Source organism: Arabidopsis thaliana, chromosome 2 (genome assembly GCF_000001735.4).
Source record: "Arabidopsis thaliana chromosome 2, partial sequence".
NCBI lineage: Eukaryota > Viridiplantae > Streptophyta > Magnoliopsida > Brassicales > Brassicaceae > Arabidopsis > Arabidopsis thaliana.
The window spans coordinates 5,485,253-5,498,623 of record NC_003071.7 but is presented as its reverse complement, the minus strand read 5'-3'; the positions used below and the strand labels follow the sequence as shown (position 1 = coordinate 5,498,623).

Here is a 13,371-nt window from a genome sequence, read left to right as displayed (position 1 = left end):
AATTAGCTACCCCTAAGCAATTACACATGAGATCTCTCTCGACTCTCATGTCATATCTCGTGAGGTCTCTCTCGACTCTCATGAGATCTCTCCTTAACTCACATCTTGATCTTTCTCTCTTATGTGTGTTTGAGCTGCCTTCAGCTTCGTCTTATGAGATTTCACTTTATTTGAGCTACCCTTCTTCTTCTTCATAAGAATCATATATATAAAAGGACAAAGCGCCTCATAAGCCTATTGTGAATAGGAAGATTTACAAATCTTGTCCAATTTGACATTAGTTGAACTTTTTTTCTCTTGAATTTCCTTTTGAATTCCTTTCTTGTATCTCTACTAGCATCTTCTAGAAGGAGATAATTTGCTCCTCAAGTAAGTTGGAATTATCCTTCATGAGTCCCTTAAGACAAATGGTTTGTTTAGCAACTTCCGTGGTTGTCATAAACTCTACTTCACATGTGGGATGTTGGTTTGTACCCAACAATTTCCCCTTCAAACCAAGGACCAAGACTTTGGGCCTTCTCTTTAGCGAAACCTTGACACCCTTAACTCAACACCTTCTTATTCGAGAAGTCCATGTGATTAGTGATGAACCAAAATAGAAGAATGTACTGAAGTAATTCGACCGTCATCAACATTGATATTGTGACTACTTCCACTATATTCGATCTATTGCTTATTCTCAGCTTTTAATATCATCAAATTTGACATCTTCAAATTTGAGTGTATCTTAGTATCCATTAGCATTCCTTAAGTATAATCCTCTCTCTACTCCTTGAATTACTTCATGTACTAGTGCATGTTATACTTTAACGGCAAGTACTCCTTAAACATAACTCTCTTGTTCTGCTCCTTGAATTACGTCTTGCACTACCTCATGTATCAATGAGCAGTATTCCTTGAGCATATACCTCTTATTATGAACCTTAAATGACTTCTTGTAATATTTACTGTACTATTTCAACGAGAAGTATTCCTTGAGCACAAACCTTTTGTTTAGCTCCTTGAATGACTTACTTCTTATACTAGCTCAACGACTACTACAGAACACCAAAATTTCATGACCCAACTTGGTTTGATATTCTCTAAAATCCAGCTTGGTTTTAAGAATCTGTAGAACCCCACTTGGTTCTTGTATCTTTAGAACCTCGCTTGGTTCCAATCCAAATACCATAACCCAACTTGGTTTGATATTCTCTAAAACCCGACTTGCTTTTAACGTCTCTAGAACCCGTCTTTATTCTAGCATCTTTAGAACCCGCCTTGGTTCCAATCCAAATATCATAACCCGGCTTGGTTTTAGCATCTCTAGAATCCGACTTGATTCTAGCATCTTTAGAACCCGGTTTTGTTCCAAGATTGACCAATCATCCACCTTCTTGAGATGCGGCCTGTTGATCACACTTCTTGACCCATCATCTAACTTTCTTAGATGTGGTCCCGTGATCTTTGAATGTTGTTGGGCTTCTCCCCACATATCATTCAAAATCTTCATTAGATGCCTAGAGACTCCTTCTCAATGCAACATCAAATGTTTATTAGATTCCTAGAGATTCCTCATGTATGTAACATCCATTGAGCTCTCTTGAGGTAAACTCTCCTCCTCTATCGATGTGAAAGGTTTTAATAGACAAGTCGACATGCTTTTCTACAAACTCTTGAAACCTTTTGGACCGATCTAAATCTTCAATCAATATGTCAACAAGAAACCATCTTGTTCTTGTTGATTGATTTGAACTCCTCTTCACATGATTTCCTCAATTGAAGCATGTCTTTTAGACTCTTGGCTTGTAAGTTTTTGATAGTTGACGTCTCTCACATTCAACATAAACTTGCTGGAACAATTCGAAATTTGTTTCGGGTTGTATAACATAGTCTTCAAGGTACCGCAACTGACTCACTTGTCAACCCGACCTTCTCAGTTGTGGTACTCCTTGAACTCCTTCACCAACCTCATCCTTGAGGTTTTTTTGAGTGATATCCTCCATGACATCATCTTCTTCATGTATTCTTGAATCAACTTCAATATGACCTAACCAAGCATTCCATGTCTTTCTAGCTTTAGTAGCAAGTCATTAGCACGTCTTTCGGCAAGTCCTTTAGCATGTTCTTCTATTTCTCCCCATCTCATATGAAACATACATGGATCCTTGCTTAATCCGCTTTTTGTTTCATTCTCGGGTAGTCTTTAAACCTCCACTCTTTCTTTCTCGTCATACAGTTGTGATCTTCGGTTACTCCTCCTTGAGTTTGCTAGTTGATCTTTGCTAGACCCGTGCCTCTACCGAAACTGTCACCACCATTACTTCCTCTGCCATAACTACCATAGTTAAAGCTTCCTCTAAACTCTCATAGCCTCCATGCTTAGGGTTTGTCAAGGAGCATTAGTTTTCCTTGATCTTCACTTTGGGTTTCTTCCTCGACACGATCTTCATATTCCTTAAGGGTTTGAAGCCTTGCCTCCTTCACCCAGTCTCCTCCGTGGTGTTTGGACTTGATGGCTTCCCAAAGCTTCCTCTATTATAACATTATCTGCCATAACGGCTGATATAAGTCAAATTGCCTTAAGACCACTCTCTCAAATATGAGATCGATTGTAGCACTTAAGGGTCGAATTCCACAAAGCTCTCAGATCACACAATAGACCAAGGTTTTGAATTAAGCTAAGTAAGATAGTAATGAAAATAAAAAGAAACAAAAGGAAGCAATAGCAGATTGTGAGGTTGTAAGACAAGAAAGTAAAAACGTCAGACTTAGGGTATTCTCAGGAAACTATTGGTTAGTAGATCTAATATTAGCTAGGTTGTTATCGAACCATTCTTAAACTCAAACTCTAATTATGGAATAACCGGTGGGCGTGCCGCGAAACTCCCTATATCTATAGCTAAGAATAACCGGAGAAGCCGAGAGATTATTAACCTAAATATGCATTCTTAACGAGTTCGGTTGTTCACCTTAGTAGATAGGCCGATTCTTATTACACACCTATAAACCAGGCTCATCAAATAATAGATCCAACTACAGATACCTATGGCGGGCATATCTATTGTCTGAATTCAAGTTCTAGGTGATCAATCTAGATCTAGCATTAAGAACAATTAAAGATGAAGAATTCCACAGATAACCTAGCAGGGGGCAATCTATTCGACCATATGAATCCCTAATGAGAAATCCTAAACCTAACAAGTGGATTACTAAGACATAATCAAAGAAACACAAATCATAGTCTGAATAAGAAATCAATAATAGCAAGAGAAAGAGTAAAGAAGATCTTCTCCAAAGGGAGTCTCCACAGGGTTTTGCTCCCAAAATACAAAAAAGATGAGGAGAATAGCCTCTCCAAGCTTAGGTCTAAACAATGACCTTAAAAACTATATATATATGACCTAAAACACGTGATGGGCCTTCTTTAGAAATAGGAGAAAGTTCTGGGCCGAATTTGGAAATGTTCAAAAACATCAATAAGTTGCGTTTCGAAATTGCTGTTAGGTATTGGTGTCGCTCGACACCAGGGGTGGTGTCGTTCGACACCTACGTGCTTTTTCGTCTCCGGATTTCTTCAGCAGCATAAATTCTCTGTTTTCCTCCAGAATGCTCCATTATCTCCAAATGAATCCCAAACATGTAAAGACCTAAAAAAGACTAGAAAAGACTCTAGAAATAACAAAAGGACTCTAAAACCTATACCTAAAACATAGTTAAAAACAGTAAAAATAGGGATATATCAACTCTCCCAGACTTAGCTTTTGCTTGCCCTCAAGCAAAACACAAAAGCCGAACCCGTGGAAGATGTTTGAAAACACAGGAACTCCCAACATTCTCTAGTCTATTGCCATGATTATTTTAACCAAATCGATATGCCTAGTAGTTCTAATCAAATCCTAACCAACATGTACTTCTTTGCAAGCTTACACAACATTCTAGATTCCATACCTAAGTTCCACAACTATATCCACCAGGCTTTCATCGCTGGGTCTCATCAAACAAACTAACATTCAAGCTTGACTCATTCCTGTACTATACCATGATAAATCGACCATTCTTTTTTTATTTTTTTCTTTGGTGTTCTTTCTCTCTCCCAGACTTATTCTTTTTAGAGAGTAAACAAAGGGGAACTCGCATACTGGATCGACACCCTCGGCATATTTCCAACCTTTGTAATTGATCATTCCAAATAATGTATAATAATGGGTTCATAGGAAACATTCCTACCCCTATACACTATCTGAAAATCGTCTCAATCTCTCATTATATTTTTCTTTTTATAAGGGGAGAGGAACACATTCTTTTTATCACATTTGTCTCAATATCAGGTATGAACAAGGAGTCAAAATCTATGAATACTAACCGTTTGAAAAGGTAAAAGGAAGAGCAGTGAGATTAGCTCCAGCCTTAGTGTTTGAGTTGGAAACTAGGATATCCTCAAATTTGTTGGTTTGCCATCTAGATTTTCCAATAGTCGGATTGAGTCGAATCTGCAGCACTCATCAATCAAGCAATAAACAAGAGAAATATAGATCATGATTCCTAACTAAACTAAGCAAAAACATTTTTTTTGTTTTTTTTTTTAAACTCAAAAACGAAAAATAATAAGAATCAAAAATAAAACCAATATTAGTAAGAACCTCCCCCAGACTTAAACGACACTGTTCCCAGTGACATTCAAATCCGAAGAAGGTGGGAAAAATAAATAAAAAATAAAAAAAAAAGAAATAAAGGGAAAAGAAAAATCAAACCAGTGGGTTGCCTCCCACTAAGCGCTTGTTTATAGTCAATAGCTTGACTTTGATGGAATATGGGGATCAGGTGGATCAGATGGTGGCAGTAAATATCGCGGAGAAAGACCTCTCATCATCCATACTGGTGTAGAAGCAATTAGTGTATGAGGTCTATCTAGGAAGAGAGGAGCATCAACAGGGTAGAACTCAGGTATGGGTGGGATACTCCTTTTTCTTGCATAATCATCAACAGAAAGAACAAGCGCTCGACGAGAAACTCGTGGCTTGCTTAACCGTAAAACAGTCTTTGGAAATTTTAAAGTCTTATTGATGATATCTGGAGGTTTAGGAGGAGGAGATGAGTACCTTAGCCGTTTAGGAGGTGGATGAAGTATGAGAGGTGCATTGTGTGACGTGACAGTAGTGCTTGAACTGATAGCAGTGATCCCAGCTTGAAAAGTAGCTATCGGACATGACTCTTCCTCAACCAGAGATGTCTGTCGATCGACGCGAGTGGTGGTGTCGATCGACACTTGTGCTACAACTCGACTTTCCTTTGCATGTTGACAATTCAGCGCTGCAATCTGCATCCAGTGTCAATCGACACTAGGTGAGTGTCGGTCGACACTACTATCTGGTATCGATCCTACTCTGTCAATCTTGGTCGATTCTGCTCTGTCAAACATCGGCACTTCCTCAGGTTGGTACTGGTGTCGATCGACACCCAGGTGGTGTCGGTCGACACTATCAATGTGTGTCGAGCGATTTTGGAGATCAATGTCGAGCTTGCTCGATTCTGCTTCGTCACAGCCTGATGTCTCGTATATATGCGATGGTGTCGATCGACACCAAGGGTTGGTGTCGTTCGACACTACCTCTGCAACTACAAAATCGTCACTCTCCTCAATCTTCACTAACTCATACTCACTTTCCATTGAAGCAGAATGCCAGGAAGTAGTGAGGCTGCTCTCATTCCATCTAGGGATAGGTCTCTCTAAGATCCTCTGTTGACCTTCCAGAATCTGTTCCAGCAATGATTCTATCTTGCTTTTAGGTGTGGGTGGAGGGGGGGGCTTGGTAAGAAGCAAGATCATAGTTCCTTGTGAAGCTGAAACTATTGCTATTCTGAAGCGGTTGCTGGAACTGAGAATTCTGAGTGTAGCTAGTTGGACCATTCCCATAGGAACCTCTGTAGCCTTGTTGGTGATCATATCTCTGATTCGGAAAACCTCTGCTACTAACATAATCGACATCATCCACAAATTGATTGTGGACCGCGTTAAGTTTAGCCATGATCCCAGCAATCTTACTCTCGTTCATGTTTCTCGTTTGGTCCTGGTTCTATGATTAGACAAACACCTGAAACACACAAGAAAAAGAAAAGAGAAAGACTAAGTAAAAAAAATAAAAATAAATACTTAGAAAAAATTCTAATCCTAATCTAATGGTGAATCGTAGAGAACCCCGGCAACGACGCCAAATTTGATATAGGTCAAATTGCCTTAAGACCACTCTCTCAAATAAGAGATCGATTGTAGCACTTAAGGGTCGAATTCCACAAAGCTCTGGGATCACACAATAGACCAAGGTTTTGAATTAGGCTAAGTAAGATAGTAATGAAAATAAAAAGAAACAAAAGGAAGCAATAGCAGATTGTGAGGTTGTAAGACAAGAAAGTAAAAACATCAGGCTTAGGGTATTCTCTTGAAACTATTGGTTAGTAGATCTAATAATAGCTAGGTTGTTATCGAACCATTCTTAAACTCAAACTCTAATTATGGAATAACCGGTGGGCGTGCCGCGAAACTCCTTATATCTATAGCTAAGAATAACCGGAGAAGCCGAGAGATTATTAACCTAAATATGCATTCTTAACGAGTTTGGTTGTTCACCTTAGTAGATAGGCCGATTCTTATTACACACCTATAAACCAGGCTCATCAAATAATAGATCCAACTACAGATACCTATGGCGGGCATATCTATTGTCTGGATTCAAGTTCTAGGTGATCAATCTAGATCTAGCATTAAGAACAATTAAAGATGAAGAATTCTACAGATAACCTAGCAGGGGGCAATCTATTAAACCATATGAATCCCTAATGAGAAATCCTAAACCTAACAAGTGGATTACTCAGACATAATCAAAGAAACACAATTCATAGTCTGAATAAGAAATCAATAATAGCAAGAGAAAGAGTAAAGAAGATCTTCTCCAAAGGGAGTCTCCACAGGGTTTTGCTCCCAAAGTACAAAAGAGATGAGGAGAATAGCCTCTCCAAGCTTAGGTCTAAACAATGACCTTAAAAACTATATATATGACCTAAAACACGTGATGGGCCTTCTTTAGAAATAGGAGAAAGTTCTGGGCCGAATTTGGAAATCTTCAAAACATCAATAAGTTGTGTTTCGAAATTGCCGTTAGGTATTGGTGTCGCTCGACACCTACGTGCATTTTTCGTCTCCGGATTTCTTCAGCAGCATAAATTCTTTGTTTTCCTCCAGAATGCTCCATTATCTCCAAATGAATCCCAAATATGTAAAGACCTGAAAAAGACTAGAAAAGACTCTAGAAATAACAAAAGGACTCTAAAACCTATACCTAAAACATAGTTAAAAACAGTAAAAATAGGGATATATCAACGGCCTCTGAATTCCTATAGCCTCCAGGCTTAGGGTTCGAGGTTCTTTATTCTCAGTTGTGGATTCTCGCCCGCCGTTACCACCGTCCTTGGATCGAGTCTTCAACTTAAGTTCTAATACCAATTCAAATAAAGATCACCTTATCTTGACTTAGTTACCATCTTATACCAATTCAGATAAAAGCTGACTTGCTCTAATACTGATTCAAATCAGGATCGTCATATCTAGAATTAGTCGCTGAATGATTTACAAGGTAGTTCAACAACAAAAGAACTTGAAAGATGAAAGAACGACTTTTCTTTAATATAGATTTAGAAATTACTAAAAACTAAATCTTTCTCAAGAACTTAAATCTTTGGAACATCTCTCAAAAGCCTCTTACTTAGGTCTTATGGAACAACTCTCCATAGACTTTTCTCATATAGAAGTTAGCTACCCCATAAGCCTATTACTCCTGAGGTCTCTCTCAACTCTCATGAGATCTCTTCTTAACTCACATCTTGAGCTTTCTCTCTTATGTGTGTTTGACCTGCCTTCAGCTTCTTCTTATGAGCTCTCTCTTTATTCGAGCTGCCCTTCTTCTTCTTCTTCTTCTTCTTCTTCTTCTTCATAAAGGCCATATATATAACAGGACCAAGCACCTCCTTAGCCTATTGTGTATAGGAAGACTTACTATAGGAGCTCAAAAACCGAATTGAGAAACAAGTACAAATTTTATTAAATAACGATAATAATTATAAATTACAATAGCAGTAATTAAGGACAAGAAGTAAATCACGGAGGCAAGATATGATATATTTGATATCTAGTGTTTTTGGTTGTTTTAAAACCCCTTTTTCTCTTAGTTTTTGTTGCTTTGCATTCATATTTTGGCATATAGTATTGGATTTGCATTTGCATTTGGTTTTCTTAGGTACATGAGTGGAGTTTAAAGTTTTGGAAGTAAAATGGAGCAAATGGAGCAAACAAAGGAGCTAAAAGAATGCAAAGTGACCAAAGTGGAGAAGCTAGCAGGACAATAGACCAAGTGGTCGATTCCGTGGTCGATTGGTCAGGACCAGAGCTACGGAGGAATATGAATCTACCAAAGTGGTCGATTGCGTGGTCGATTGCCTGGTCGATTGGTCAGGACCAGAGCTACGGAGGAATTTGAATCTACCAAAGTTGTCGATTGCGTGGTCGATTGGTCAAGGATTAATGTTGCGGACGATATTGAATCTACCAAGTGATCTATTGCTTGGTCGATTGCCTTCCTAAATCGGGTCAAAACCTGGTTTGTTCCGGGTTGATCCGGTTTATTTTCTCATTACTATAAATACTCTTAACCTAGTTTTAGAGAAAGAAAGCTTTTGTTTTGGAGATCAAAACTTCTCTTTAAGGTTCTTTATAAGTTTTTGTATGAATGTTGAGTTCTTAAGTTTCTATATCAAGTATTTCTTTTAAATTTCTCATCTATTCTCTAATGATTATGGCTTTACAAAGATCAAACCAATTCTTTTGTATGATCATGATCATGAGTGAGTAGTCTCCTAGAGTTCTTTGGTTAGGGTTAGATTAGGATGGTTTAGATGTTGGGATATGGAGTTTAGGGCTAGATTACTTAAGATTCTTACTTATTGGTTGCTTTTAAGGCTAGATCAATCTTGATCATGTTGATTTAGATACTAGGAATTTCATTCCCGGAAGGTGTTCGATGAAATTCCCGAACCAAAATCTTTAAGTGCTTTTCATACCTTACCTTTGGAAATTGTTGATTAGGGTGATTGATTGATTGTAAAGGGATTAATATCATGGAAATGTATTAGTCTTGTTTAGTGTTCTATGGCCTAAGGATCATTGCTTGTTAGAAGTTATTTGTTGCTCCATAATCCATCTCTTTATCATTTCTAATTGATTACCTTAACCCGAGAATTCGTCTTTACTTATCACTAAGTCATTTGTTAATTTCCCGCTTTGTTTACTTTCGAAACTTGTTAGTCTTTTGTTTCTTGCTTTCTTTTATCTTGTTTTGCATTGTTTGCTTGATAATGCATTGTTACTAAGATTAGGAACACTCAAAGTCACCTTATTAGCTTAGATTAAGAAATTTTGTGTATTCTTGGTGAGTTGATTAATTGTAAATTGTGGTTCGATAATTAATTGAAATAAATGCTACATCAATTTGGCGCCGTTGCCGGTTTGCAATAGTTATTAGCCATTAGGATTTCATATTTGCTTGAGACTAAGCCTTTTACTTTAGTTACTAATCCTTTATACTTGAATCTTTGCTCTTGTTTTAAAGGTGTATGAACCTACGAAGTCACGGCCGAGCAAACTTAGTAGAAGAGATTCACGACATCCGCTTGTTTGAAAGAGAAAACGCTAGAGCAAGAAGAGAACGAGAACGACTTGAACACCTTGCTCGGTTATGCGTCATGAATGAACCCGGAGTTGGGGGCCATAATGGAAATGGCCAAGCTAATAGGGATGGTCATATGCCACAACATCAACCAAGTGCTCATCAACCAATTGGAGCCTTTGATGAACCAAACATCCGTGGAAATAGAAACGGTATTCAAGCTCCTCCGGTTGAGAACAACAACTTTGAGATTAAATCAAGCCTCATCAACATGGTTCAAACCTCTAAGTTCCATGGTTTATCAATGGAGGACCCTTTGGATCATCTAGAACAATTTGATATGTTGTGTAGCACGGTGAAAATCAATGGGATCTCGGAAGATGCATTCAAACTTAGACTCTTCCCGTTTTCTCTTGGAGATCGAGCTCGTATTTGGGAGAAGAATCTACCTCAACGCTCCATCACCTCTTGGGACCAATGCAAAAGAGCCTTCCTCTCAAAGTTCTTCTCCACAACAAGAACGGCAAGGTTGAGAAATGAGATATCTAGCTTCACTCAAAGGAGTAATGAAAGTTTTTGTGAAGCTTGGGAAAGGTTCAAGGGATACAAAATGCAATGCCCTCATCATGGTTTCTCTAAGGAGTCTATACTAAGTACCTTGTATAGAGGAGTTCTCCTTAAATTTCGCTTGTTGTTGGATACAACAAGCAATTGAAACTTCTTGGGCCAAGATATTGATGTTGGTTTGTCTTTGGTAGAGAATCTAGCTCAAAGTGATGGTAATTATGGTGAAGATTATGACCGCACTCCAAGAGAAAGTAATGAGATGAGCGATCTACACTAAGATTTGGTAGAGAATCTAGCTCAAAGTGATACAAACGCTCTTCTTAGACAAATTCTAGAAGGGCAAGGAAGAGGAGCAATCGATCTTGCCACACAAATGAAAGGAATGCACACCAAGGTTGATAACATTTATGGTGAGCTCAATGCCAAAATAGAGCGTTTAAATGTCCATGTTTATAGCCCATCCTCATCCACTTCCAAGCATCCAATGGGAACTTTACCGGGTAAATCCGAAACTAATCATAAGGAGTTTTGCAATGCTATCTTCATAAACGATTTTGATGTGGTTGAAAATATGAGCTATACACAATCAAGAGAAGATGGTAGAATTGATGAGAATGAAAAGGCAATAGAAGAGATCTCTAAACTTCTATATGGTTCTAATGTTGAGAACTTAGTGGTTGCTAGTGATGAGAAGGCCAAGAAGAGTACGAATGGAAACGATGTGGTAACAAAGAGTGTTGAAAAGAATGCGGCATCAAAAGTTGAGTCTCCTCCTTATGAACCTCCACTTCCGTTTCCCGGGCGAGTTCTTACCAAAGCTAAAAAGAAAGTTTTCTCAAGTTTCAAATCCAACATGAGTAGAGTTGGAGCGCCTTTGCCTTGTGTGGAAAACTTGTCTCAAGTTCCTCTTCATTTTCAGTTCATTCAAGCTATTCTAGAAAACCGAGAGAAAGTGGAAGAGATCATGAGAGCCTTTGATTCACCAATAGCACCATAAACGGAACCAAAATCTATTATCAAGCTTGAAGATCCGGGTAAATTCACCATACCTTGCTCACTTGGTGATTTACAACTTGATGATGCCTTATGTGATTCGGGTGCAAGCGTGAATGTGATGTCACTTGCGATGGTAAAGAGTCTAGCGATTAAAGATATGAACCACCACACCTCCTCCATCATGTTTGGAGATGCTTCTTCAACAACTCCTCTTGGTTTGATTGAAGACTATCCACTCAAAGTTGGTGATTGCATAGTCCCAACGGATTTCATGAGAGTGGAGATGAAAGACACACCCACAAGGTTCCTCTCATTCTAGGAACTCCATTTCTCAACACCGTGGGAGCAAACATCGACTTCCCAAACAAGAGAGTTACTCTTCTCCACGTGAATGGTAAGGTCTCATATCCAATCAAGCCTTTCTCCACAAAGTTTTGTGGAACAATCACTAATGAAGAAGTGAAAACAAAGAAAGAGCCTAAAAGTTTGAAGGATCAACTTGAGATCAAAGTTGTGAATGTGAAGAATAGAGAGGCTTTAATGGTTGAACAGAAAATCTTGGATGGTGAATGTCTACACTTTTTGTTTGATGAGCAAGAAGAAAGTACTGAAAAGAAGGAGTTGAGTAAAGCTAAGTTGGGTTTTGAGAAGAACAAGAGGATGATGAAAACAACCCACCCTCCCACCCTTGACAATTCACCAAATCCTACCTCTTCTATGACTTTAACACCTTTGAGGTATAATGATGGAATTTTAGAGTATAGAGTCAAGTGCAAGGGTCGATCCAACCCTTTTTCATCGGTTAAAGAGATTCTCACACCGGAGTTCAAAGAAAAAGGTTCAAAAAGTGTTGAAGAATTGATGAAAGAGGTCCTCACACTTGCATTCAAGGGCTCTACAAGGAGTTTCACAACTCCTCCTATCACTCTACTCCCTAAGGTTCACAACTAGGGCCAAGGTATGGTCCTATCTATCTTTTGTATATACTATTTTCTTTCATTTTGTCTTTGTTTTCTGTTAGTTTTTTTTTCCACGGAATTATCTTCACACCGAGACGGTGTGAAATAAGTTTGGGGGAGAGACTAACCATCTAATGTTGTGTTTTGTTTTGATTTTATTTCTTTGAGTCTTGCATAGTCAATAATTAAGTTTTGAGAAAAATCAAAAATATTTTGAAAATTTTGAAAAATCCAAAAAACAATCATGTAGGTTTGCATATTATTTTTCTCTTTTAGGATTGAGTCTAGTAGCATCTAGTTTACATTTGCATATGCATAGGGGATAATGATTTAATTACCTTGTAGAAATTCAAGTTTAGGATTGAACTTAAAGCCCTTGATCACAGTTAATCGTTGCTTGATCATCTTTGAAAAAATGGAAAACCCATGCTTAGACTTTTGCGTTTCTCGAAAGCAATTTCTACTTGTGTGAAGCTTACATGACTTTTGAAATATCTCTATGAATTTGGACTTAATTTGATATTGATTTCTCGCTTATGGATCCTAAATGCATTCTCATGGTAGTCTAAAAGACTCATTCGGGTTATCTTATACGTTTTGCCAATCTTTTGTTAACCCGAATGGCCATTCTCACCTTTAGAATGGTTTTCCCTACCCTTAACCTTAAAACCTTTTGTTTCAAGCCTATGTATTATTTGTGAGTGAGGCCTCTTGTATGAAAATGCTATAGATTTTGAAATCTTCAAAGTATTGAGAACGACAAGGTTTTAGCTCTTGTTTTTAGCTAGCTTTTGGAACATCTTTGGACTAGCTATTAGGTTGGGAATGAAAGATTTAAGTGGTTAGATTGAATACTTGGGATTGGGTTTGGAAAAAAGAAAAAAAAAAGAATGAATGAAAAGAAATGTGTGATCAATGGTTTTATAGGAGTCCCTAGGAAATAAGTTATAAATAAGAAAGCTCTAAATCTCTAAGTGTAAAGAGAAAGTTTAATATCAAGCTAGTTCCCCAAAAGAAAAGAAGCTTGCAAAGCTATAAGTATTTGAGAACAAAGATAAACTTAGAAAAAAGATTGGAAAAGAGCAAAGTGTTAAAAGAATAAGTCTTCCCTAGGTGACTAACAAAAGAGGATTTATCTTGAGGATTGTGGTTCA

The 13,371-nt window shown here is 37.9% G+C and overlaps 2 pseudogenes across 2 annotated transcripts; one reads left to right on the top strand and one right to left on the bottom strand.

The window, feature by feature from the left end:
• Window positions 1-4,768: 4,768 nt before the first annotated feature.
• On the bottom strand, window positions 4,769-5,971 carry AT2G13270 (annotated as a pseudogene; the record flags this gene model as incomplete). The annotated part of the gene is made up of 2 exons: window positions 4,769-5,299; window positions 5,366-5,971.
• A 3,800-nt stretch (window positions 5,972-9,771) lies between these two features.
• AT2G13260 lies at window positions 9,772-12,209 on the top strand (annotated as a pseudogene; the record flags this gene model as incomplete). Its single annotated transcript has 1 exon — window positions 9,772-12,209.
• Window positions 12,210-13,371: the final 1,162 nt, after the last annotated feature.